Here is a 24924-nt window from a genome sequence, read left to right on the forward strand (position 1 = left end):
TCTGAGAAAAGATGATGGCAGCTGGCCCAGGAAGGATGTGGAGGCTGGAGTTCCAAAGACAGAGCAGGGGTATTTGGTGTCATGCACTGCGGTCATACTGTAGTCCCCCGACCCAAGGGGCCTTGAGGTGCGGCCACAGCAGTGGAGCTGGGTAGTGGTAGTGGCGGTTGCTGTCAGTCCTTTGTGGGGAGAAAGTGTTTACCTGTGACTCAAGGGACTTGGGTCCCTAGAAACTCTCAGTTAGGGAAGCTCTCCTCTCCCTTCCTGGTAGTCCTTCCAAATCTTCCCTCTTCACAAGCTCTAACTCACTGATATCCCAGCCCCATCTGCCACCTGACTCACCAAGAAATTCACTCAACAAATGCTCACTGGTCTTCCCAGGTGGCTCCTGCCAGTGCAGAAGACAGTAAGAGACGTCAGTTCGATCCCTGGGTTGGGAAGATTCCCTGGAGAAGGGCATGGCAACCCACTCCAATATTCTTGCCTGGAGAATCCCACGGACAGAGGAGCCTGATGGGCTATGGTCCACGGGGTCGCAAAGAGTCAGACACGACTGAAGCAACTTAGCATGTATGCAGTTGTGCACTGGTTCTGACCTGTGTTAGATGTTAGGACTGAGGCCAGGCTCAGTGGAGGGCACTCACTTAAGTTCCTATTCCCACCTGCTCCCCTTGCCCCCCGGCCTTTCTGCTCAGCATCCCCTTCCCCAAGAGGTGACTCTCCTTCTATCTGAGATGAAGGCCCCAGCAGTGCTCAGAGCTGCTCTCTGCTTCTGCAGCCAGGTCCTCGCACCCTTGGGAATCCTGGTCTCCCTCCCTGCTGGCCTGTGAACATGCTTCAATGTCTTCTCAAGCCTTGGACCACCCACTCCAGCCACTGCCCCTTCTCTTTCCTTCACTGCCAGTGGTCTCAGAAAAGTTGCCTCCTCTGCAGTCCTCAGCCCATTTGTCTAGTCTCTGCTCGCAGAGCATCCCCCTAATGGCCCCTCTAAGGACCCAGTGATCTCTGTGCCCTTGAAGGAGTGCATAGGAAGTCACTTCTAGATACTGTCAGAAACTCCCTGTGTGGTCCCCACAGCACCCTTCTCCTCCTGCTTCCCAGACTCCTCCCAGAGCTCTACCCCATCCTCGTCTTCTCTGCTCACTGAGCACATTCTCCCTGGGGCAGGGCAGTGGCTCTCCTCAAATTACCCCTGTGCGCTGGACACTCGCAGTTCCCACCTCCAGCCCAGCCATCCTCCTGCACCTCAGACCTACTGCTCCCTGGACTTCTCCCCTCTGATGACTGCAGTGCCCTCTTCTCTACAATAATCTCCCCCATGCCCTCATCTTCATGACAACACTGTCAGCCCAACACCTGCAACACCGGGACGAGACAGCCTGCCCTTTCAGTTCCCATTGCAGCTGGTATTCAACAGGCATGTATTAAATTCCCACTATGTGCCAGGATTAAGGAGGCTTACTTAAACAAATGTAACAACAAAAAAGAAAAAAATCATAAAGGAAAAAAAAATCGATAAACTCAAGTGTAATAAAAATTTAGAAGTTCTATTAATCCAAAATACTAAAATAAAAAAAGAGACCACAGACTGAGAGAAGGCATTGCAAAATGTAATGAAGGATTATTTTTCAGCACATATAAATAGCTCCTGTATACCAATAAGAAGAAACCAAACAACCTAATAGAAAAATGAGCAAAAAACATGAGCAGACATTTCACAGAAGAGAAAGCAGGCATGGCCAACACACATATGAAAATATACTCAACCTCACAATCAACCAGGGAAAATTCCATTAAAACCATAATGAAATACCATTTCATACACATCAGACTAGAAACAATTAAAGAGTTTGATAATACCAACTTTGTTGAGGGTGTGGAGAGACAGGAACTCTATGTACTGTTGTTGGGACTAGAAATCAAACATACAAGCTGAAGAGCAATTTGTCAATATCTAGTAGTTGAAGATGCACATGATCTAAGATTGAATCATTGCACTCCAACATAAATAACCTGGAGAAACTCTGGCAGGTGTAGAAAACTGTACATCACAGCATTGTATCTAAAGCAAAACATTCAGAACAATCTAATTGTCTATCGATAAGAGAATGGAAAATACATTTTTATTCAAGTGTCGCTTGCTATCTGAACTCACTCTCCTGATAATTTCTACCATGACTTTTAAAACTTTTAACTAGTAGAAAACCTGGTTTAAACCTGCAGGTGTTCCCCAGCACAAGCCTGGGTGAGATGATGTGAAGTGAGCTGTGATGGTAACTCAGCTGTTCAGGTAGGATAGGCTTGCATGTCATGCTCAAGTTCCTTAAACGTATTTGGTATGTAATTGTGACAATCTTCTCATTGTTAAGCAGAACTGTCTTCTAAGAGAGTGGGAAAGCCTGAATCTGAGAGGCTGAAGAAAGCTCACTCATTAGAAGAAAATCTGGAAGTAATAAAGCTCATTGAGAGGGCTGAACATGTGAAAGTTGTAAGCTTGGCCAGGCATGTGTGCGTGCGTGCAAAGTTGCTTCAGTCATGTCTGACTCTTTGCAACCCTATGGACTGTAGCCTGGCAAGCTCCTCTGTCCGTGGGATTCTCCAGGCAAGAATACTGGAGTGGCTTGCCATTTCCTTCTCCAAGGGATCTTCCCAACCCAGGGACTGAACCCAGGTCTCTTATATCTCCTGCATTGGCAGGCAGGTTCTTTACCACTAGCACAACCTGGAAAGCCCCTTGGGCAGGCATCCATCTCCCTCTATCACACATAGGAACTGTCCTATGTGTGAGAAGACAAACATAAAAAGCTCACTCAGTGTCAGATAATGAATCAATCAGTGTTTTAAATGCTTTAGGACTTTATGCAATGATGGAAATATCCTATATCTGCTGTCCAATATGATATGATGGCCTTCAGCTGCGTGGGGCTACTGAGCACTTGAAGTGTGTCTAGTACAACTGAGGACCTGAAATTTTTAACTTCATTTACATTTAAATAGTCTCATGTGGCTAGTAGATACCATATTGGACGACAGAGCTTTATACTGTGCAGAAATCTTTGGTGATCATTCATTGTTTTAAAGAATTTCAATGATATTGGGATAAAATTAGTTGAAGTTTACAGATGAGCTGGCAACATATTATTATTTTTCCCAACTAAAATTATATAATAGGAGCTTTCACTGGGCTTCCATGATGGCTCAGTGGTGAAGAACCTGCCTGTAATACAGGAGATGCGAGTTTGATTCCTGGGTCTGGAAGGTTCCTCTGGAGAAGAAAATGACAACCCACTTCAGTATTCTTGCTTGGAAAATCCAATGGACAGAGGAGTCTGGTGGGCTACAGTCCATGGGGTTGCAAAGAGTCGGACACAACTGAGCACATGCATGCACAAGCTTTCACTATCTACAGATTTACTGTTAGGAATGGGCTGTGCTCTGATAAAAAGGGAATACCTGTATACACACGTAATGGAATACTATACAACAGAGAAAATGAGTGAACTAGGGCAAGATATCCAGAAAGCTAAACCTCACAAGTATAATCAGACTGAAGAAAGAAGTATATGGAAAGACACACACAATATGATACTATGAGCATAAAGCTTTAAAACATGCAAAATAATACTCTATTCATGTATAAACATATGAATGGGAATGCTCAACTGGGTAGAGGTCAGCTTTCATGGGAAAGAGGAGATGAGATTGTAGGGGACACACAATTAAACTCTGCGCCTCTCCTGACTCCCCACCACCTGCTGCATGCTCTGCAAAGACAGAGGGTGAACAGGGCCAGCACAGAGTGGAAGCACCTCCTCTCAGAAGGCTTCTCTGTCCCTCACCCCAACAGACAGAGTCTAGGGCCTCCTCTGGCTCCCAAGGCCCCAGTGTTGGCCTCTGATACACTCCATCACTCCAGCCTGATGCCTCTCTCCACATCACTCCCTCATCAGCAGATATCTTCCAGAACAGACACGATGTCTGTTGTTCACCAGCCCTGTTTTTGCTATACTTGGCACAGTGCTCTATAAATAACTAAATGAAGGAATGAATATAGGTCTCTTTGGGGATTTAGAGTCATCATTATCATTCATTTCTTCTCTGACCCTTTCTGTGTGCCCAGCATGGTCAGGGCACTGGGGATACAAATATGAGTTGACTGTGGCTAGTGCCCTCAAGAAGTGTTTGGTGTGGAGAGGGGTAAGCCAGGTTGTGGGAGGGACTGGGATACAGAGACATGCACTGAGGCATAGGAGCCCAGAGAGACCCCTGGCCCAGCCTGGAGACAAGGGGCACAGGGAAGTCAGGGTACAGATTCTAAGCTGGTGTCAAAGAATAACTAGAGTCGCCTGCGTGAAATTGAGGGGGGTGGGCAGCATGCAAAGACCTGGAGGTGAGAGAGAACATGGCCAATTCTGAGACCCTTGTGTGGCTCAGTCCTGTTGGAGGGTCCAGTGGAAGGGAGGAGTGGGCCAGACAAGGCTGAAGAGGGGGGAGGGACCAGGTCTTGCAGGGCCATGAATGTTGCTCAAAACCTTGGTTTATTCTCAGGGGGATAAGAGCCATGGAAGGGTAAAGTAGGGGAGGGGCATAATCAGTCTGTCTTAGAAAGTTCACATGACCCAGCTGCTGTGAGGAAAGGCAGGAGAGGAGGCAGGGGACAAGTGAGGGCCAGTAGTCCAGGCAGGTGACCAAGGTGGTGGGGGTGAAAGAGGGGTGTTAAGTGAGGGGCTGATTAGAAAGGGGACTGTGAGGACTTTTTAGCAGGTAGAATCAGCAGGATTTAGGCAGATTGTGACTGTAAGGAAGACAGAGGAAGTATCTTGGTTTGGGTTCGCCTAGAAGCCAATCTTGAGGCAAGGATTCAAATGCAAGTAGTTAATTTCTGAGATGATCCTGAAAGCATCAGAATAAGGGCCTGGAAAAGGAAAGAAGCCAATTCCGGGTGGTTGTACGGTCAGGCCTCTCAAGGTGGCTGTTCCCTTGTTCTCTGTACATCTATCGCCTTTCCAGTGCTTGCTTCACCTACACCTTACTCACACGAGTAAACTTTCTACATACTTACCCCAGGCCCTAGCTAGTGATTATTCTTATCATAGAGGTACTGAGGGGCATACCCCTCTGCTGGTTTCCTTGATAACCAATAAGCCAACCCAATGTCAGTTTCCCCCATAACTGGCAATCTCTCCACCTACCCTCTGGGAGGGAAGACCAACACCACTGTTGCTCTAAGACCTTGCTTCAGAGGTGTGTGCTCCCCCATCCATTAAACCACTGATACCTCTGTTGCTGACTCTGGACTCTTTTTTCGATCTTGAAGCTGGGTGAGCACAGGCCTTTGTAGGCCTGTGAGGTGCGGCCCAACACTGATCAAAGAGCAGATTATCACTGGGGGGTAATCCCATTGGGAACCTCCAGGAGGTGGCAAGAATCCGCCTCAGAGATGTCCCACAGGAGGGGCAAGGAATCCAGAGCATTTATCAATCGACTCTGGCTGTCGTTAGTTAAAGGCTGGTCTCCAAATGTTCTGACACTTCTGGCCAAGTGTGCTCCAAATGGCCAGAGAAAGCCCCTAGGAAGAATCCCAGTTACTCTCAGCAAGAAGATGCAGGGGTGTAGGGAGTAGTGAATGCTGGGGGTTGTGATCAGGGACCTGCTCCAGCATCTGCTACAGGGGAAAGGAGCCCCATTTACCCCCAGTAGGCTGAGCCCTGGTTCTCCAAGGTGGGTAGATGGGGGGAATCTGTGTTGAAATTGGACAGTGGGGGTTGGCTTGATGACCCTGACTTCCCAGCATCCTATCCTGAGTCCTCAGCCCTCAGCCTTTCTTGTCTGGTCCTAGATGGTATGAAGACCCTCATCTGATTTTGGTGGAGACTGTGCTCCAACCACTGGACGTGTCTATCCAATTAGCTTAGCCAAGTGGTTTGATCGCCGCACACAAATCAAGTCAGAGAAACGGGGTGGCTCTTTAATAAAATAACATCCCATCACCCCCAGGATTGTCAGGGAGCTGGAGACACAGATCTGGGAAACATACCAATTTAATGTTCATTTCTCTGGGCCATAGGACAGGTGAGTTTGCTTAATGGGAGAGAGGAAATCAAGACGAGGGTTTGGGCTGAAGCCATCAGTTAAAAGAGGGAAGAAGAGATGCCCGCAGGCAAGACTGAGGAGGAGCAGCCAGCACAGTGAGGTGTGCATCGGAGTAGTGTGGTGTCACTGAGGCCAAGAGCAGACAGGTTTGGGAGAAGCAAGGAGGCTGCTGCGGGCTCGGAGCAGGGCCCAGGAGCCAGGCCTCATCCCCCCGGCTCCAGCAGAGGTCAGAGAGCCCTTCGTTAAACCGGGTCTGGCAGCACACTTGCCTCCTTCTCTTCTCCCTTTTCCTCCTCCTTCTCCCAGCCTCTGTCCGTGGCCTCAGGAGCCTTAGCAGCTGGCAGGCGTCCAGTGAGACCCAGAGTTGACAAGCTATGTCTGGCATTTCCAATGACTTCGAGACTACCCTGCTCCTGTCAGCCCCCAGTTTTGATGTGTCTGCAGCTTCCTCCCAAGGCCAGTGCTGCTCTTTCAGCCCTAACCATGGTCCCAAGACTGCCCAACCCCTTTCCTGAGGTCCAGGAGCCCCACGTTGCTCCTTTTTGTTCTGTCCGTTCAGTGCCCGTGGGCAACTGATGTCCTGAAAAGGACCACCACTTCCAGAAGTTTCCCCTTTCACATTCCCACCGCATTCCAGCTGCCCAACCTGGTATTAATCCACAATTTCATGACCCAGGAATTTTAGCCCTGGCAGTCCATCCTCAGGGTTTGGGATTCCCACCTGCCTTCATGTACATTGATGGGAGGTGGGGGGTGATTCCTTGCTCTTTTCTAGGTCTCAGTTTCCTCAACTACACAATTTCCTCAACAGTCCCCTCTCTGCCTCCCTACCATGGTCACAGTTTGTAAATTCTCCTTATGCATGCTGTTTGCCTCTTGGAATGCTATTCCTGTCCTTATCCTCTTCATGAGTCCTGCTCACCCTTCCAAGATCTGCTAATAAAATATGCTATAGTTTTATTTATTTGTGCTATACAGTAGCTTCCCACTAGCTATCTATTTTAACACATGGTAGTATATCTGTCAAGGCTGTGCCCCCAATTCGTCCCACCTTCCCCTTCCCCACATCATGTCCACATCTGTTGTCTATGTCTGCATCCCTATTCCTGCTCAGCAAATAGGTTCATCTGTACCATTTTTCTATATTCCACATACATGTGTTAATACAAATGCTACCTTTTTTTTTTTTTCACGTGTGTTATGAGCCAGCATCATACTAAGGGCTTTACGAACATTTTCATGCTTCATTTGTACATGGAGTCTGAATAGATACTCTGATTATTCCCATTTTACAGATGAGGAAACTGAGGTTCAGAAAGACTATATGACTTGCTTTAGGTTATACATCTAGGCAATGTTGGTCAGAACTAGAAATCAGGACTTCCGAGGCAAGACTGAGGCTGTTCTCTTTTCAGTTTGGCTCCCTCCTACCATGCCCACCAGAGCTGCTCCTGATTGAGAAGTTAGCTGGAATTAAAAGGAGCACAGTGACTGTGGTAAAGCTGACAGAGGTCTGCTGCTCAAACTACATCTGGAAGCTCATTGACCCCACAACACTGCTTGCTGCAGGGGGATCAGGGGTAACAAAATCAAAACGAGGAGCAAGAAGCCAAATTACATGAGGGTGGAAACTTCAGATCAGGGGTCAGATCTTTCACTGGGTACCCACAGATCCCCATTCCTTTCAAATCAGACTTGCTGAATGTGTACCATTCCTGGTATTCTTGCCTGGGAAATTTCATGGACAGAGGAGCCTGGCAGGCTACAGTCCATGGGGTCACAAAGAGTCGGACAAGACTGAAGCAACTAAGCATGTTAAATCTGAGGTACAGCCAGATTTTATTGTTTGGTTAAATAATTTAAACTTCCTAATGAAGAAAGAATTGATGTTTTCATTCATTTCAGCTCTTTAAAAATCAACAAATTCAATATCCAAAGATTGGAAATGACCTAAATGTCTATTCACAGAGAACTGGCTAAATAAATTATGACTGTAAACAGGACAAAGAAGCATTTTGTTTGTTGGTGTAAAAAGACTTTCAGGAAATCTGCAAAAGAAAGCCAGTTATACGTGTATGAATGTGTAGCCTTTTGTAAGAAAAAAAGAATGCAGCTTTTAGGATTTATGTATGCATACAGTTATCTGGAAAGATGATAAAGCCATGAATGGTGGTTTTTTGTAGAATTAATGAGAGAGCCTCTTCACTGTTTACCTTTCATTTGTGTTTTATTTTAACTGAGTGAATGCCTTCTTTAATAGAAAATTAAATTTTAAAAATAACACTTTCTTAAATCAAGATGTCACATTTAATAAAGTTGTTCCAAATGGTGGGACTTGATAGTATCTCATTATTGAGAAAAATGGAAAATTTTTATAAACAGAATTTTGTAGAGGGATTTACTGTTTTCTAAGTAGTTTTGCAGGAGAAGGCAATGGCACCCCACTCCAGCACTCTTGCCTGGAAAATCCCATGGATGGAGGAGCCTGGTAGGCTGCAGTCCATGGGGTCACTAAGAGTCAGACACGGCTGAGTGACTTCACTTTCACTTTTTACTTTCACACATTGGAGAAGGGAATGGCAACCCACTCCAGTGTTCTTGCCTGGAGAATCCCAGGGACGGGGGAGCCTGGTGGGCTGCCGTCTATGGGGTTGCACAGAGTCGGACACGACTGAAGTGACTTAGCAGTACAGGTGATTACTCTCATTTCTCAGAGGAGGAAGCTGAGGCTTAGAGAGGGCAATGCTCTTGCCCGATGTTAGGAAGGAAAGGAACTGGAACTGGAACCCAGGGGCCTGATAGCAGGAACCTCCGAAAATGCAAAACAAAGCCACACCTTTGCTGCTCAGAGGGCTGGTGACTCATAGAAGGTAGGATAAAATAATTCTCTTAAGTGGTTTGAAGATTAATTGAGGTAAGGTATGTAAAACTCTGAGCACTGTGCCTACCACAGAGTAGTTAATAAAAAAACTTTCTTTAAATATTGTTTTATGTAAACAACAGAAGAAGATATTCCAATTCAACTGGCATTTCTTGAACACTCCATATGTCAGCCATGTGAACTAAATAGGGGAGAAGCATTGGAAAATGGAAGGAAGTATAGGAAATGACTTTTGCCCTAATGATGCTTATAATCTTACTGGTGAGACAAAGTTTAAGTCAACTCACATACTTTTTCTACAGTTATTATTGTCAGTGTTCAGTTGAGTTTTTCCATGTTAAGCTTTATTGCAAAATTGAAAAGAAAGTCTGTCTAATTTTATGTGCACTGATTTTAAATGACAAATGACAAATTTTACACGGAAAACTGTTTTTTTTTTTTTCCCAGAAAATTTTATGCCATTTTGGGTAACACTGTGCACAATGTTCATACTCTCAACCACGCTCCATTGTAGCTGAGGTCCTGAGCACATATCTAGGTCTCTAGTTCAAGCTGCTTTTAGAAAAGGCAGAGGAACCAGAGATCAAATTGCCAACATCCGCTGGATCATCGAAAAAGCAAGAGAATTCCAGAAAAACATCTATTTCCGCTTTATTGACTATGCCAAAGCCTTTGACTGTGTGGATCACAATAAACTGTGGAAAATTCTGAAAGAGATGGGAATACCAGACCACCTGATCTGCCTCTTGAGAAACCTGTATGCAGGTCAGGAAGCAACAGTTAGAACTGGACATGGAAAAACAGACTGGTTCCAAATAGGAAAAGGAGTATGTCAAGGCTGTATATTGTCACCCTGCTTATTTAACTTCTATGCAGAGTACATCATGAGAAATGCTGGGCTGGAAGAAGCACAAGCTGGCATAAAGATTGCCGGGAGAAATATCAATAACCTCAGACATGCAGATGACACCACCCTTATGACAGAAAGTGAAGAAGAACTAAAGAGCCTCTTGATGAAAGTGAAAGAGGAGAGTGAAAAAGTTGGCTTAAAGCTCAACATTCAGAAAACGAGGATCATGGTATCCAGTCCCAACACTTCATGGCAAATAGATGGGGAAACAGTGGAAACAGTGTCAGACTTTATTTTTCTGGGGTCCAAAATCACTGCAGATGGTGATTGCAGCCATGAAATTAAAAGACGCTTACTCCTTGGAAGGAAAATTATGACCAACCTAGATAGCATATTCAAAAGCAGAGACATTACTTTGCCAACAAAGGTCCATCTAGTCAAGGCTATGGTTTTTCCAGTGGTCATGTATGGATGTGAGAGTTGGACTATAAGGAAAGCTGAGCACTGAAGAACTGATGCTTTTTAAACTGTGGTATTGGAGAAGACTTTTGAGAGTCCCTTGGACTGCAAGGAGATCCAACCAGTCCATTCTAAAGGAGATCAGTCCTGGGTGTTCATTGGAAGGACTGATGTTGAAGCTGAAACTCTAATACTTTGGCCACCTGATGCGAAGAGCTGACTCATTGGAAAAGACCCTGATGCTGGGAAAGATTGAGGGCAGGAGAAGAAAGGGACGACAGAGGATGAGATGGCTGGATGGCATCACCAACTCAATGGACATGGGTTTGGGTGGACTCCGGGAGTTGGTGATGGACAGGGAGGACTGGCGTCCTGCGGTTCATGGGGTCGCAAAGAATCGGACACGACTGAGCGACTGAACTGAACTGAATCATCCTGTATTATTGAGGGTTTTTAGCATTAATGGCGGAGAAGGCAATGGCACCCCACTCCAGTACTTTTGTCTAGAAAATCCCATGGACGGAGGAGCCTGGTAGGCTGCAGTCCATGGGGTCGCTAGAGTTGGACACAACTGAGCGACTTCACTTTATTTTTTCACTTTCATGAATTGGAGAAGGAAATGGCAACCCACTCCAATGTTCTTGCCTGGAGAATCCCAGGGACAGGGAACCCTGGTGGGCTACCGTCTACGGGGTCGCACAGAGTCAGACACGACTGAAGTGACTTAGCAGCAGCAGCAGCAGCATTAATGGGACCAAAGTGGTGGTGGTGTTGCATGTCCTCTGTATTATCTAGAGTTTAATTGTCTCGACATACACAATGCTGATCTTGGCTTCTGGAAATTTCAGATCAGAAAAATACTGAGTGATGCTGTATTTATTGAAAATTGTCATATAGAAAGAACAGAATTGTTCTTTCCAATTATTTTTTTCCTCCAAAGTTTGAGAATAAGGGGATGTAATTTTAATTTCAAAGAAAAAGCCCTGATTTCCCAGAGAGGGAAGTGTGAAGAGCGTGCTTGTGTGGAAACACTCCCATGTGCCACCATTTGAAGACCTGACTGGCAGAAGCTCTTAGATGTTGCCACTCTCAGAAGTGGATGAGAAAGGCCAGAAGAACAAAAGCAAGGATAACAAGAAGGCATCATCAGGAGGGTTTGGATCCACCTCGAGCTCCTTCTGCAGGTTGGAAGAGAGGTATTTCATTGGAATCCTGCTGGCTCTTCCAGTAACAGAACTGACAAGAAAGAGAACCCTTCCAAAGAGTTGGCACTTCTGGGTTTAGGGAAGCAATCATGGGGTTCAACTTTTCTTCAGGTGGCTTATGGACTGATAGTGTATGGATTTAGAAAAGAGCAGGAGGGAGTCCCTGGTGGCCCAGTGGTTAAGAATCTGCCTGCCAATGAAGGGGACACAGGTTCGAACCCTGGTCCGGGAAGATCCCACATGCTACGGGGCAACTAAGCCCATGCACCATAAATAGTGAAATGCACATGTCTTAGAGCCCATGCTCGGCAGTAAGAGAAGCCACTGCAGTGAGAGGCCTGTGTGCTCCAACTAGAGAAAGCGTGCACGCAGCAATGAAGACCCAGCCCAGCCAAAAATAAAATTAAATGAATAAATAAATACATAAAAGATTTTTTTAAAAAGAGCAGGAGGCAAAGTAACGTAATGTCTAGTGTTAAATAACTACACTTGGCCAAAACTGTACACAAGATGCACAGCAGATAAGAAAGCAAAGCACGAACCAAGATTAACTATGAGGGAAGTGATGAAGTGAGTCTCTTAGAAGACTGAACAAGTCTCCATCCATAGAATGGACATACAGACAGAATTACTCCATGAAAAAAACACCAGGAAAATAAAATCCTGAATCTCCTCATATTATCATTGCTTTTCCTGGATCTTAACCAGCATTTTCCTTGTTCCTTGGACTTTAAATAGGGAGTTCAGCATGGACCCCCACATTGGAATGGAAAACTCACCAGCTCACCAACCCTGGTTCACAGACCCTGGAGAATGTTTAAGATACAGAATGCTATTGACCCACAGAAGAGAAATAGCCTTGATGTGAGAAAGGCAGGTTATGACTGGGTTTTGCTTTGCCTTCAGCAAATTGGATGCAAATGAAAAGAAATGAAGTCTAGGTATCTTGATAGCAAAGTCGACTTCAATGGAAAACACCATGTCCTTATTGACATAGGTGCTGGTACAAGATGTTTAAAGAACCAAGAAGCTGTCATATAGATAGTGGCTGGTAACACTGACCTTGCAGAAGGTTGGCTTAAGCTTTTGCCCTGTGCGGGCAGTGGCTCTAACAAATTCCATCTCATAGTTGCACACATACACACGTGTGCTTGCACAAAGCTAAACCTCAACTCTGAACACATCTGATGAGATGTGGTGTGTGCGTGCTCAATCATTTAGTTGTATCTGACTCTTGGCAACCCTATGAACTGTAGCCCACCAGGCTCCTCTGTCCATGGGATTTTCTAGGCAAGAACACTGGAGTGGGTTGCTGTTTCCTCCTCCAGGAGATCTTCCTGACCCAGGGATCAAACCTGTGTCTCCTGTGTCTTCTGCATTGGCAGGTGGATTCTTTACCACTGAGCCACCTGGGAAGCCCTGGGATGTGGTGTCTTATATAATCATGGATTACAAATAGCCACAAAGCAGTCATAGGCTAATATTATTATTATCATCAACATATTGTATATAGAGATGACAATGAAGAAGAAAGTAAGTTAGCTGAGTCATTCACCCAACACAGGAGATGATGTTCTTTGACACAGAAGTCATCAAGATCAATGACAACAGAAATCCATGAAGCACTGTATTGAAGAGAAAACACAGCTATGGGGTATAAAGGTAAGAACTTGGGTAGAGTAATTAGGGCCAGGTTCTCCACCATGGTGACAACTTGTTAACCCAGCAAGGGTAAGTTCAGGCCCTAAGTAAAGTCACGTCAACAGGCATTCCCATATGGGGAGATACGTGCAAAGAAAATGCATCTCCCTATCAAACTCTAAAAAATGGGATGATTCCCACATCCACAATAAGAGGTTTGCTAGGGCTGCTCTAACAAAGTACCACAGGTTGGGTGGCTTAAACTTCAGAAATGAGTTCCCTACTGATACGGAGGCTTGAAGTCCAAGGTCACGGTGACAGCAGGATTGGGTCCTTGGCCTGCAGATGCCCATTTTCTTCCTGTGTTTCCATACCACCCTCCCTCTGTGTGTGTCTGTATCGGAATATCTTTCCTTGTAAGGACACCAGTCATACTAGATTAGGGGCATCTCAGTGACCTCATTTTACCTTAACTGTTTCTTTAAAGATCCTTTCTCCATTAAGTACCATTCTGAACTACTGGGTGTTAGGACTTCAACATATTTTGGGGGAGGGGTTCAGCATAGAAGAGTGGGAAAAAACAAAATGTGGTACAGTCTCTTCTCTGTTTCTGATTTTCTGCCCCTTCGAGACAAATAGCTTCTGGGCATTTAGGGATTTGGGACCCACACTTTTGTAGCAGTGAGTAGAGACGAGACCTCAGCTTCAATTTGATTGCTATGTTTACTTGTCTGCCGTTTTCCCCCATTTTTAAAGTAAAGAAGTAGGTCATTTATTCTGTTCAGTTCAGTTCAGTTCAGTCGCTCAGTCGTGTCCGACTCTTTGCGACCCTATGAATTGCAGCACGCCAGGCCTCCCTGTCCATCACCAACCCCCTGAGTTCACTCAAACTCACGTCCATCGAGTCCGTGATGCCATCCAGCCATCTCATCCTCTGTCATCCCCTTTTATTCTGTAGAAGTCCTCAAATTCTGGATCTGGCTAATTGCATCCCCAAACTGTCATTTAACATGTTCTTCTGTACCCTGTATTTCCTGAAAACTGATAGCTAAATCAGTTTGATCAGATTCAGGATCAATTTATTTTTTAGCAGGAATTCACATGTGGTGGTCTGTACTTCCTATTGCACCACATTAGCAAGACATAATGACTGATCGCCTTCTCTTTTTTGTGATGCTAATACTGGTCAGTGGGTTCAGGTACTATGAGACTATTCGTGGGGCACTCATGGCCATTGATAACTGCCTACACCTGTCCAATGGAAATGTAATTCAAGGCGCAGGTGTGGTTTAACATTTTCAAGTAACTACATTTAAAAAGTAATCAGAAATAAGTGAAATTGACTTTAGTAACATTAACTTTATTATCATTGCAACATGTAACCAATATGAAAAATCAATGAGATATTTTGCCTTTTTATTGTACCAAGTCTTCAAAATCCAGTGTGTGTTTTACACTTGCAGCACATCTCAATTCAGATGAGCCATGTTTCAACAGCCACTCACGATATGATAACCAACGCTGTTTAAGATTTCTTTATAATTCTCTTTGTCCTTAGAACATGTCCCTCTTAGCTGTGTAGAGTGTGGCAATTATTAATTCCAGGAAAATCAGAAAGTTAGGCAAGAAAGAAAATGTAATCATGGAACGCTATTAGATATTAACTAAATTAATATTTTAGTTAGTATTAACATTCTAAAGGAGATCAGTCCTGGGTGTTCATTGGAAACTCCAATACTTTGGCCACTTCATGCAAAGAGTTGACTCATTGGAAAAGACTCTGATGCTGGGAGGGATTGGGGGCAGGAGGAGAAAGGGACGACAAAGGATGAGATGGCTGGATGGCATCACTGACTCAATGGACTTTTTTATTATGAGTTTGAGTAAACCCCAGAAGTTGGTGTAGACAGGAAGGCCTGGTATGTTGCAATTCATGGGGTCACAAAGAGTCGGACACAGCTGAGGGACTGAACTGAACTGATTAGATGTTAACTGCAAACAATATTTTCAAAGTCATAAAAATGTAAGCACTGAGTATTAATTTATCCCAAAATTTCAATGGGAGGATGAGGGAAGAGAACTTCACAGAGGAAATCAGTAGATAAAGTCTAAAATAGAAGTAACGAATTTTTTTTAACAGCCTGAATTTGTTATTGCCATGGGACAGTTTTCTTTTTCTCCAGTCGAGTTTACGTTTCCAGCTTGTTTTCGTTTTGTGAATTTAACACTAATTCCTCTCCTCCTTCTTTCCCTGCCCCTCCTCCCCAGGCCACCCCCACCACTCCTCCCGAGCAAGAACTGGGGGAAAGGGAAAAGTCTCTTTCACTTCAGCAGGACTGTGACATCCCTGCTGCGTGGGTGTTGCGTGTGACCCCTTTCCTGACAGCCCCGACGTGGACCACGTGTGTCCTCTGTCGGAGTCATCCCTCCTTGGCACACATGTGAGGTCTCTGCCCAGAGAGATGAGCCAGTGAGGGCAGGGATGGCAGTCCACAAGGCTTGGAGGAGGAGGAGGACGAGGCGTTTACCAGGTAAGCAACGCAGGGGCAGGGATGCTGCACACTGAGGGGTGGTGAGGACAGAGGCAAGCTGCCTGGCGTGTTCTCACAGCGCATCAAGGGCCTGCAGTCACTCCTCAGAGACCCTGTGCCGCTGCCCTGACATTTCTGGCCGCCCAGGACCCAGTGCCATTTCCTAATCTGCTTAATAACAGGCAAATACTGGTGTCTGCTGAGCCCATGGTCTTGGAACAAATAGACCCAATTAAAAGGCCATCATAGGGGAACTCAGGGGAAGAGGAAAAAAAGTCATTGATCAAATCAGTGCCCAGCTACCTTGTGGCTGGTTTGTGACCTTCTGCCCCAGAAGCCTTTCTCCCACTCTGCCCTAGACCTGGGAAACTTCTGGCCAGCCCAGCTCCATCCTCCACTCCTCTACCCTCTGACCAGCTGCACGACACCTTGCTAGGCCTCTGACTTTTGGTTTCACTGCTCGCCAAACCCTGCAGGAAAAAACTGTCAGGGATCCTTCTGGCTCTTCCTGCAAAATACATCTGGCATGCCTCCATTTCTCACCACCTCCACTGCTACCATCTGGTCCTAATCCTCATGCTCTCTCGCTTGGATTCCTACATTGGCTCTTTCCAGCTCTGGCTGCTCCCATCCTCACCCCACTGTAGTTTTTTCTCCATACTGCAGCCAGACTGAGCCTTCTAAAATGCAAGACAGACTGTACCTGCCGTGGCTTTCCAACCTCACTCACTGACCTACCAGATTCCCCCCGTCTATGGCCCCTGCTTCTTCTGTCTTCACCCTAAACACCAGCCTCCTTCACAGCCACACCTTTATGCTCACTATTTCCTCCAGCTGGAAGGCTTTTGCTGCAGATAACCCCTCAGTTAACACACACAGCTCCTTCAAGTCTGTTCAAATGCTCTGTTTTAGCCTCTCTTGAGGTTTCACCTGACCACTCTATTTAAAATCACATCCTCCCTGTCTTCCTAATCTCTCCTGTTCTGCCATTTCCCCCATAGCACTGTCACCTCCTAACACATCATGGAATTTATGCTCTTTGATATCAGTTCTTTTTGTCTCTCTCACCCTACTAGGGTATAAGCTCCTAGAGAGAAGGATCTTCTTTTCCATTTACTGATGATTTCCAAAAATCTACAGCAGTACCTGGGACATAGTAGACGCTTGGTAAATATTTGTTGAATAAATAATAATCAATAATAATAAGGTTCCTCAGACAAAATGTGGCAAAGCCATACATAGGAAGCATTATTGGGAATATAGTTCTGCTATGTGCTGCAACGTGAATGAGCCTTGAAAATACAATGCTAAGTAAAAGAAGCCAGGCACAAAAGGCCACATACTGTGTGATTCCGTTTACATGAAAGGTGCAGATTAGGCTAATCTATAGAGAAAGAAAGTTGTGTTTGCCTAGGCCCATGAGTGGGGAGGGGGCAGATCTGGGGAAAATGGGGAGTTGATTGTTCATGGTACACGGCTTCTTTTTGGTGGCAATGAAATTTTTCTAAAATTAATGGGGGTGATACTTGCACAACTCTGTAAATACTTTAAAAACTATTGAATTGTGTATTTTAAATGGGTACACTTTATGTGCTGCATCGATTCAGTCATGTTTGACTCCTTGTGATCCTATGGACTGTGGCCTCCCAGGCTCCTCTGTCCATGGGATTCTCCAGGCAAGAATACTGGAGTGGGTTGCCATGCCCTCCTCCAGGGGATATTCTCAACCCAGGCATCAAACCCACATCTCTCATGTCTCCTGTATGGGCAGGTGGGTTCTTTACCACTGTTATTTTTGTTGTTGTTGTTCAATCACTAAGTCATGATTGACTGCATTCTCATGGACAGTAGCAAGCCAGGCTCCTCTGTCCTCCACTATTTCCTGGAGTTTGCTCAAATTCGGGTCCATTGAGTCAGTGATGCGGTCTAACCATCTCATCCTCTGCTGCCCCCTTCTCCTTTTGCCTTTAGTCTTTTCCAGCATCAGGGTCTTTTCCAATGAGTCAGCTCTTTGCATCAGGTGGCCAAAGTATTGGAGCTTCAGCAACAGTTCTTCCAATGAATATTTAGGGCTGATTTCCTTTAGGACTGACTGGTTTGATCTCCTTTCTGTCCAAGGGACTCTCAGGATCACAACTCAAAAGCATCAATTCTATATGTTATTTATGTCTCAATAAATATGTTAAAAATAATAAGGTTTCTGCCTTCAAGGGCCCTTGTGAGATTTACATGAAATGATTGACTTGCTTTGTAAAGGAAAGGAATTATATAATGAGTACCCACTGATCCTAGATGTTCAACAAAACCATTATATGGTTTATCTTATTTATTCCTCGCTATGAATCTCATTCGTTCATTCAGTGAGTAATTGTGCACCTCCTATGTACTAGGCACTGTTTTCGACACAGGAGGTAAAGCAGGGACCAAACTAGACAAAGATCCCTGTCCTCTGAGAGCTTTCAGGAAGAATCAGACAATGCAGACAAAATGTGAACTGTAATTTTCCCTTTTTTTTTTTAATGACATGGAAATTGAGGTGCCCGAGGTCATCTGACTAATGAGAGGCAGAGTTGAGATTCAAATGGAAGTCTCCAAGGTTTGTGTGTTTCTGTGCCTCGTGGGTGAGGGCGCTGGGTTGGCTTAGGTGGAGTGAAAGCTTGTGGACAAAGTGTGGGTCTGTGGTGAGGATGTTGGGGTGGGTCCCGGAGGGCTGGCTGAGACCCCTCCCCACCTGGTGCTTCCCACTTCATTCCAAGGGGCCCCCCTTCCTCATGACTGACAGTCAGATGTATCTTACCTACTAGACGCTGGCAGGATCCAAATTATAGGCATCTCATAGGTGGTAAGTGAACCTGAACTTCTCCCAGAGCAGTCACATGGGGGTGCCAGGAGAGGCAGCTGAGCTCAGTCACATCTCCCAAGGGATGGAGTCCAGTTGTGGAGACTGCCTCATGAGGAGGCAAGGACTTCTGGGGGGCATACAGAGGAGCCAGGGCTTTGGGTGGGGGTGGAGGCCTGGAACAGGACAGGGGAGGGAGCTGGGGGTGCCAGCCTGGAGAAGAGCCAGCTTGGGGTCATGGGTACACCCTCCATGGCTGCCCTGGGCTGCAGATAGGTGTGCCGTGTGCCCCTGTGGCTCTCCTCCAGGGACAGGGGTTGCCTAGGAAGGAGTCACCTCTCCATCTCTGGAGGTGGGGAAGGAAACAAATGATGTCAGGGTGTGAAGGAGGTGCAGAGGGGACCCTTGTGGGGGGACAGATCCTTTCAGAGGCCCCAGCTTCAGAGTGGGGAGAAGATTCTGGCTTCCCTTCAGAAGAGCTCCCAGACCAGACTGGAGGGGTGGGGGGTGCTAGCTCTCAAGGCCTAAGTGCCTCCCCCAGTTCTGCAAGCCTTGGGGAGGGCCTCTCTAGCCCTGCTCCCCAACACTCAGCTGTGTCTTCAGACCCAGGGTTTGGGTGTCTTCCTGGCAGCCAGTGAAGGTGGGGATACCATCTGGAGCCTCCCTAAAGGTAAGTAGGAGGTCAAAGGGATAACCATGACCAGAGGACATCACAGAGTTGTCCTAGGGGACCCCCACTCCTGGCAGAACCAATGAGGGCCAAGTGAGCACCTTTGAAACCCCACGTGGGACTCTGGGCCTCAGAGGGGCCCTGAGGACAGAGCAGCAGTGTCTGCCTCTCTTTTTTTTTTTTCAAAGTTTGTTTTTCCTTTTAATGAGGGCCATTTTCCCCCCCAGTCTTCATTGAATTTGTTACAATATTGCTTCTGTTTTATGTTCTGTTTTGGGGGGGTTTTTTGGCTGCAAGGCATGTGGGATCTTAGCTCCCCAACCAGGGATCAAACTCATACCTGCTGCATTAGAAGGGAAAGTCTTAACCACTGGACCACCAGGGAAGTCCCTGCCCCTCATTCTTCCCTTTACAAAACCAGCAGCCAGTCATAAGCCTTTCTGAGGGAATAAAATACCCCACAGTGCTGAGCTTTGTCCTGGTGCCAGAGTGTAGCATGATGGATCCACTATGGGCTGTGGGGCTCTAGGTGGGTGTAAGGAAAGAGCAAATTAGCCAAGACGGCAGTGGTCAGGCTCTCTCGCCCCACGGCCTATTGCCCCACGTTTTGTAAATAATGATTATGTAACTGCACATGGGCTAGGTCCTATATAAGCACCACCTGAACTGCCTTTGCGGTCTAGTCAAGTTCAGTTGCACTGAGTTGAGTTACGTAGTCATTGTTGCTGCTGTGTCTGCCAGTAGAGGGTAAAGCACATCTGCTTTGCCATGGAGAATAAGAATGTCTGCATTTAAATGTCTACAACTCCTTGCATCTTCTTCCAGCTTCTTCCTAGCTCATGCCTTGCTTACCATGGGTTCAGCGAACAGTGAGATACAACAAGACAATTGGCACAGTCAGCAGGATTGAACATCGAGACAGTGGGAAGTCCCTGTGAGCCCATGGGGGTGGGTGGGCTGGAATGGAGAGCTGAAATGTCACCCGCAATAAAGAGCTGAAACTCACCCACAACGGCAGCAACCTTTTGTCATTGCTGATCAGTCATCATCAGGAACATACCTGGAGCCAACAAGGCTTGGCTTATTACTTGCTGCAGCAAAGACTTCCCATCAGGGGATTCCGTGGGGTGTCTCCAAGGGGAAGAGTTAAGGAAGGGGTGTTTATAAGGTTGTGGGGGCTGAAGTGAGTCAAAGAATGGTCTTTGGCAGAGACTTATCAGAATTTTCAAAACAGGAAGCTGCTGGAACAGTCAGAGATCCTATGTTAAGAACACAGGAGAATTACTATTAAATCAGTTTGTCTGTGGTTTTCTCTTGGAACTTGTGAGTCTAAATTAGAAGTCCCCAACCTCCAGGATCTACTGATGATCTGAGGTGGAGCCAATGTAATAATAATAGAAATAAAGAGCACAATAAATTTAGTACAATTGAATCACCCCCAAACCATTCTCCACTCCTGGTCCATGGAAAATGGTCTTCCATGAAACCAGTCCCCGGTGGCAAAAAGGTTGGGGACCGCTGCTCTAAATAAATACATGGGTGTTTACAAGAGTGAGTTCAATCTGAGATGGACATCACAGCTTAGTCAGGAACGGTTACCTGTTTTGTAAGTCAGATGTTTTGTAAACTGTGTTCCCAGTTTCAGTTCTCAGTCCTATCTCCATCTTACACACCCCAGCAACCTGGTTGCCAGCAAGAGGGTCATTTTCTTCTCTTTACTCCACTGGCGAGGGTCTGGACCTCAAGCTGCCTTTCAGCTGCTGCTGCCAACTCTGGCCACCAGGGGGCAGCAAGGCAGCATCCATGGACTGAAGACCTAGCGGGGACTAAGCGCTGCCAGGCAAGGGAGCTGAGCCAGTGCTCAGATTGAAGAGATAGGTCTGAAGCTCTGCACAGCTTCATTTGCTTTCCTTTCCTTCCAGGGATACCAGGAACGTGGAGAAAAAGGTGGAGGGAAATGGAGAGTGAGGAAGGAGGGAAACTGAAGGAAAGGGGATCCACAAAGCTGGAAGCTGGGTCCTCTGCCCGCTCCCATCTTTTCCTGCCATCCCCAAGCCGGTCTACTTCCATGTTCTGGTTCTAGTCTGACCTCCTGGCAGCCCCTCCTGGTCCTTCTCTTTCTCCCGCAGGTTGGTCATCCACCTGTGGCCTTTCTACTCCAGGGATCTATGTGGTACCTGCTGGGACTACCCCTCCCCCTCAGCCTTCTCCCTCAACACAGATGTGAACACACACACACTAGCATAGGCTCTGTGATGACTTTTAATTTCCTCCCCCACATTTTGCAATTGATTTGGTCACAAAGGCTGGCCTAACAGCTTAATCCCACAATGAAGAGGGACTTTTCATGTGGCTGCTGATTTGGAATTTGGCTCCAGGACATAAATCTGAGGACACAGAGGGGTAGAATACCCACCTACGAAAGAAACCTAGAAACAACTGGGGTTAGATACCTTTTCAGTTTACTACCCCAGCTCCCTACCACCTCCTCTCTTGACTCTACAAGCTCAACATCTGACATCTCTGTAGTTGTGAATTCACAACAGAGTGGGAGTGGGGAGGGGGCTGGACAAGGGCTTTCCCACCCTCAGGCCAGGTGAAAGATGCTCTAGGGAAATCACTGAGGGAGTCTGGGGTGTATCAGTTCAGACTCTCAGCAGGAGATATGGGGCACAAATTGGTCACTCTGGGATAGTTGAATGAAGAAACTCTTACAAAAGTGTGGTCTGCAGTGAGAGTTCAATGCATGAGGCAGGGCACCCAGGGCCAGTGCTCTGAGACAACTTGGAGGGATGGGGTGGGGAAGGAGGTGGAAGGGAGTTCAGGGAGGGGGACACATGTATACCTATGGCTGATTCATGTTGATGTGTGGCAAAATCCATCACAATATTGTAAAGTAATTATCCTCCAATTTAAGTAAATAAATATTTTTTAAAAGGAGTCTGGCAAAAAAATATGTGGTCTGGTGTTTGTGGGGACTCTGTGCAGAGTAGCACTGATGTCAGGTTGTCAGGGCCAGAGAAGCAAGGACAGCAAGAGAGGTCTGGGGCAGTCCTGGAGATGATCCGCTGGCCCCTTTCCTCCTCATCTTGCCCCACACCCAGAGAAGAGGGGCACCCCAAGGACAGGGAGCAGGGTCCTGCCAGAGCTGGGGGAGAGGAGGAGGGAGCAGTAAATTCAGTAGGCAACTGGAACTTTAAACTGGACTGAACTTTAGTTGTTACCCAAGAGTGACTCAAAGTTTTGGAGTTTGCCAAATATGCAGTTCATGGATGGAAAGGGAAATTAGACATTACTGAGCAGACAGCATCGATGCAAGGAAAGTAAAAGTTGCGTGTTTGTGCCTTACTGCACGCTCACTGTTCAGTAAACTTGGAAAGGAAGTACGATCAGTTCCATTTTACAGATGAAGAAACTGAGTTTGCAATCAGAGCTGATGGTGGCTGAACTGGGGCAGAACCCTGCTCTTCCCGCCTCAGCTTCCCTGTGTCCCCCGACCTCTTCCTTTCCCTGAAGAGTGAATGGGGAGCTCCCAGGTCAGAAGCCAAGATACACCCCTCTCCCACCCACACCAGTCAGGCTTCTCCCCAGGATGCCTGCCCCAGGACTTCCAAGGTGAGTGATCCTCCCGGCGGGTACAGACCAGCACCAATGAAGGCAGCTGAGGCAGCAGAAGGAGCCAGAGAGCCCTGGTCTCAAGTTTAGTCTCTGCAATGACCACTGCTTGGCCTCAGGCAAGGCACAGCCCTCTCTGGGTCTCCAGTCCCTCCATGCAGCCAAATAATCCCTGGGGGTCCCTGTCAAGAGGAAAAACTGATTCTAATTGGTCATGTCTCCCAGGAGACTCACATGCCGTTTAGCAGTGGTGTTTAGGAGTAACAGCCCCAGGAAGTGACGTCAAGTTTGAAAGGTGAGGAGCAGGGCAGGGAGGCCCAGAGGGTAAAGGCAGGGGAGATATTTTGGGGCAGGCAGATGCCCTGGTCATTGCCGGACAATGGTATAGGGCAGCCATTGTGCTGGGAATGAAAAACCATTTTCTGACTTCAAGGGCTGAAAATAGTCATGGGTGAGCCCCTGGGAGTTGGCGTGGTCTGGTCCATTGTTCCTGGTTGGGATGGGGCTGGGACTGAACACCTGGCTGACTTGGAGTCAAGACAAGGGCAAGCCCTCATGAAGAGGCTTGGGCCACTGAGGGGTGGATGGGCAGAGCCGAGCTCATTGCATATGGGGAAATTGGAAACTGAAATCCAGAGAGGAAAAGGGGATTCACCATGTCACATGGCACAGCAGAGCAGAGGAGGATGAGTTTGGTTTCTGGGGCTCATTTTCCTCACCCTCACACCCTCCACCTCAAGCACATACCCATGGGGAAGGCAAATGCATCCCTCATCTGTCACACCAGTCACTCCTGGCCAAGCTCCAGCCTCACCCCGCAGGAGGCAGAAGCGTGACATTCAGCTGGCTCTACTCCAAGGCACCGTGGGGTACCAGTGGAGTCACTTCATCTTTCTGCTCACTTGATGCCAGGGGAGACCCACTGCCCTACTCTAGTTCTCAGAACTGAGGGCTCATGGGTCCTAGCAGTGCCTGGGGGAGCAGCTGTTAGCTGTGTCTTTGATGAAAAATCTAGGCTGCTGATGCCCTAAGTTAGGGAGAACTGGTATGTGGGAGGCAAGGTCTCCAGCCTCTACAAAGTGACCCAGAGAGGGCAGGCACATGGACTCAGGTCACACAGCAAAAACTGGCCATCCGTTGCCTGCTCTGGCCCAGCTCCAGGTTGGTCCTCCAGCTCTGGGTCTCTGACTCTTGGATAAACCAAAGTGTGGCTGCAGCGCCCTGGTGGGTACCACCAGTCAGGAAGAAAGGGCCAGGTCTTGCTGCCATGGGTGGGGGGTTGTGAGCCCTCCAGAAGACCAAGGGCATCCTGTTCATCCCATTCCCACTGTCACTTCTCCCTAAAGCCCTTCCATAGCCCATCACCCGGACAAGGTTCTGTAAACACACACCAGCTCACGAGCCTGAGTGCCACCCAGTGCTGGGCAGGGCAGAGGGTGGTCCACACCCCAGGCAGGGCAGAGGGTGGTCCACACCCCAGGATGGCCTGCTCCCTTCCCCCACATCCTGAGGAAGCCTCGCCCACAGGGGACACTCTATTGTTCACTGGCCGGACACACAGTCCTTTCCTTCAAATCACTTATCCCAGTGTGGTTATATATTAAATTATGTCAACTCCACAAAGGCAGAGGCCAGCTGGTTCGCCTCCATATCTCCGTGGCACAGTGCCCGACGTGTAAATGCTTATGTTCCAGCCTCTGATCTCAGTGCTTCATGTGTATTGATTCAGGCCTCCCAATGCCCTACCTGGGAGGTAGTGTCTCCTTCTAGAAATGAGAAAACAGAGGGGCTGCAAGATTCAGTGATTTGCCCAAGATGCCACAGCTGAAGAAAAGTGGAGACACTCAAATGCAGGTGGTCTGGGCAGAGAATTGGTGCTCTTAACCTCATCCTCACTGGAGCGTCTCTCTCATCCTGAATCACATGAAGGTTGAAAGGTTGCTTACAAACTCTCCTGCCCCACAGGGACTGCAAGTGGCAGGGGACACTGGAAAGGGAACTACTCAGGGCATCGGATGGACGTGAACTCAGTCTTGACTCCCCATTTACTGCCTATATAACCTGGAGCAAGTCCTCATCTCTCAGAGCCTGTTCCCTCATTTGCTAAATGGGAATAATACTGTCTATCTCACATGGTGGT

The 24924-nt window shown here is 47.0% G+C and overlaps 1 protein-coding gene and 1 long non-coding RNA gene across 3 annotated transcripts in view; one reads left to right on the top strand and one right to left on the bottom strand.

Moving 5' to 3' along the window:
• The window catches only part of P2RY6 (pyrimidinergic receptor P2Y6), an 86074-nt gene that overhangs the window by 43560 nt on the left and 17590 nt on the right, over positions 1 to 24924 (bottom strand). The gene's annotated exons all lie outside the window — the stretch shown is intronic.
• Positions 15216 to 20114, top strand: LOC138990994 (uncharacterized). The gene is made up of 4 exons (XR_011467026.1): positions 15216 to 15660; positions 16737 to 16827; positions 18197 to 18256; positions 19995 to 20114. It is a non-coding gene; the product is annotated as an uncharacterized lncRNA (long non-coding RNA).

Source organism: Bos mutus, chromosome 15, assembly GCF_027580195.1.
Source record: "Bos mutus isolate GX-2022 chromosome 15, NWIPB_WYAK_1.1, whole genome shotgun sequence".
NCBI classification, from domain to species: Eukaryota; Metazoa; Chordata; class Mammalia; order Artiodactyla; family Bovidae; genus Bos; species Bos mutus.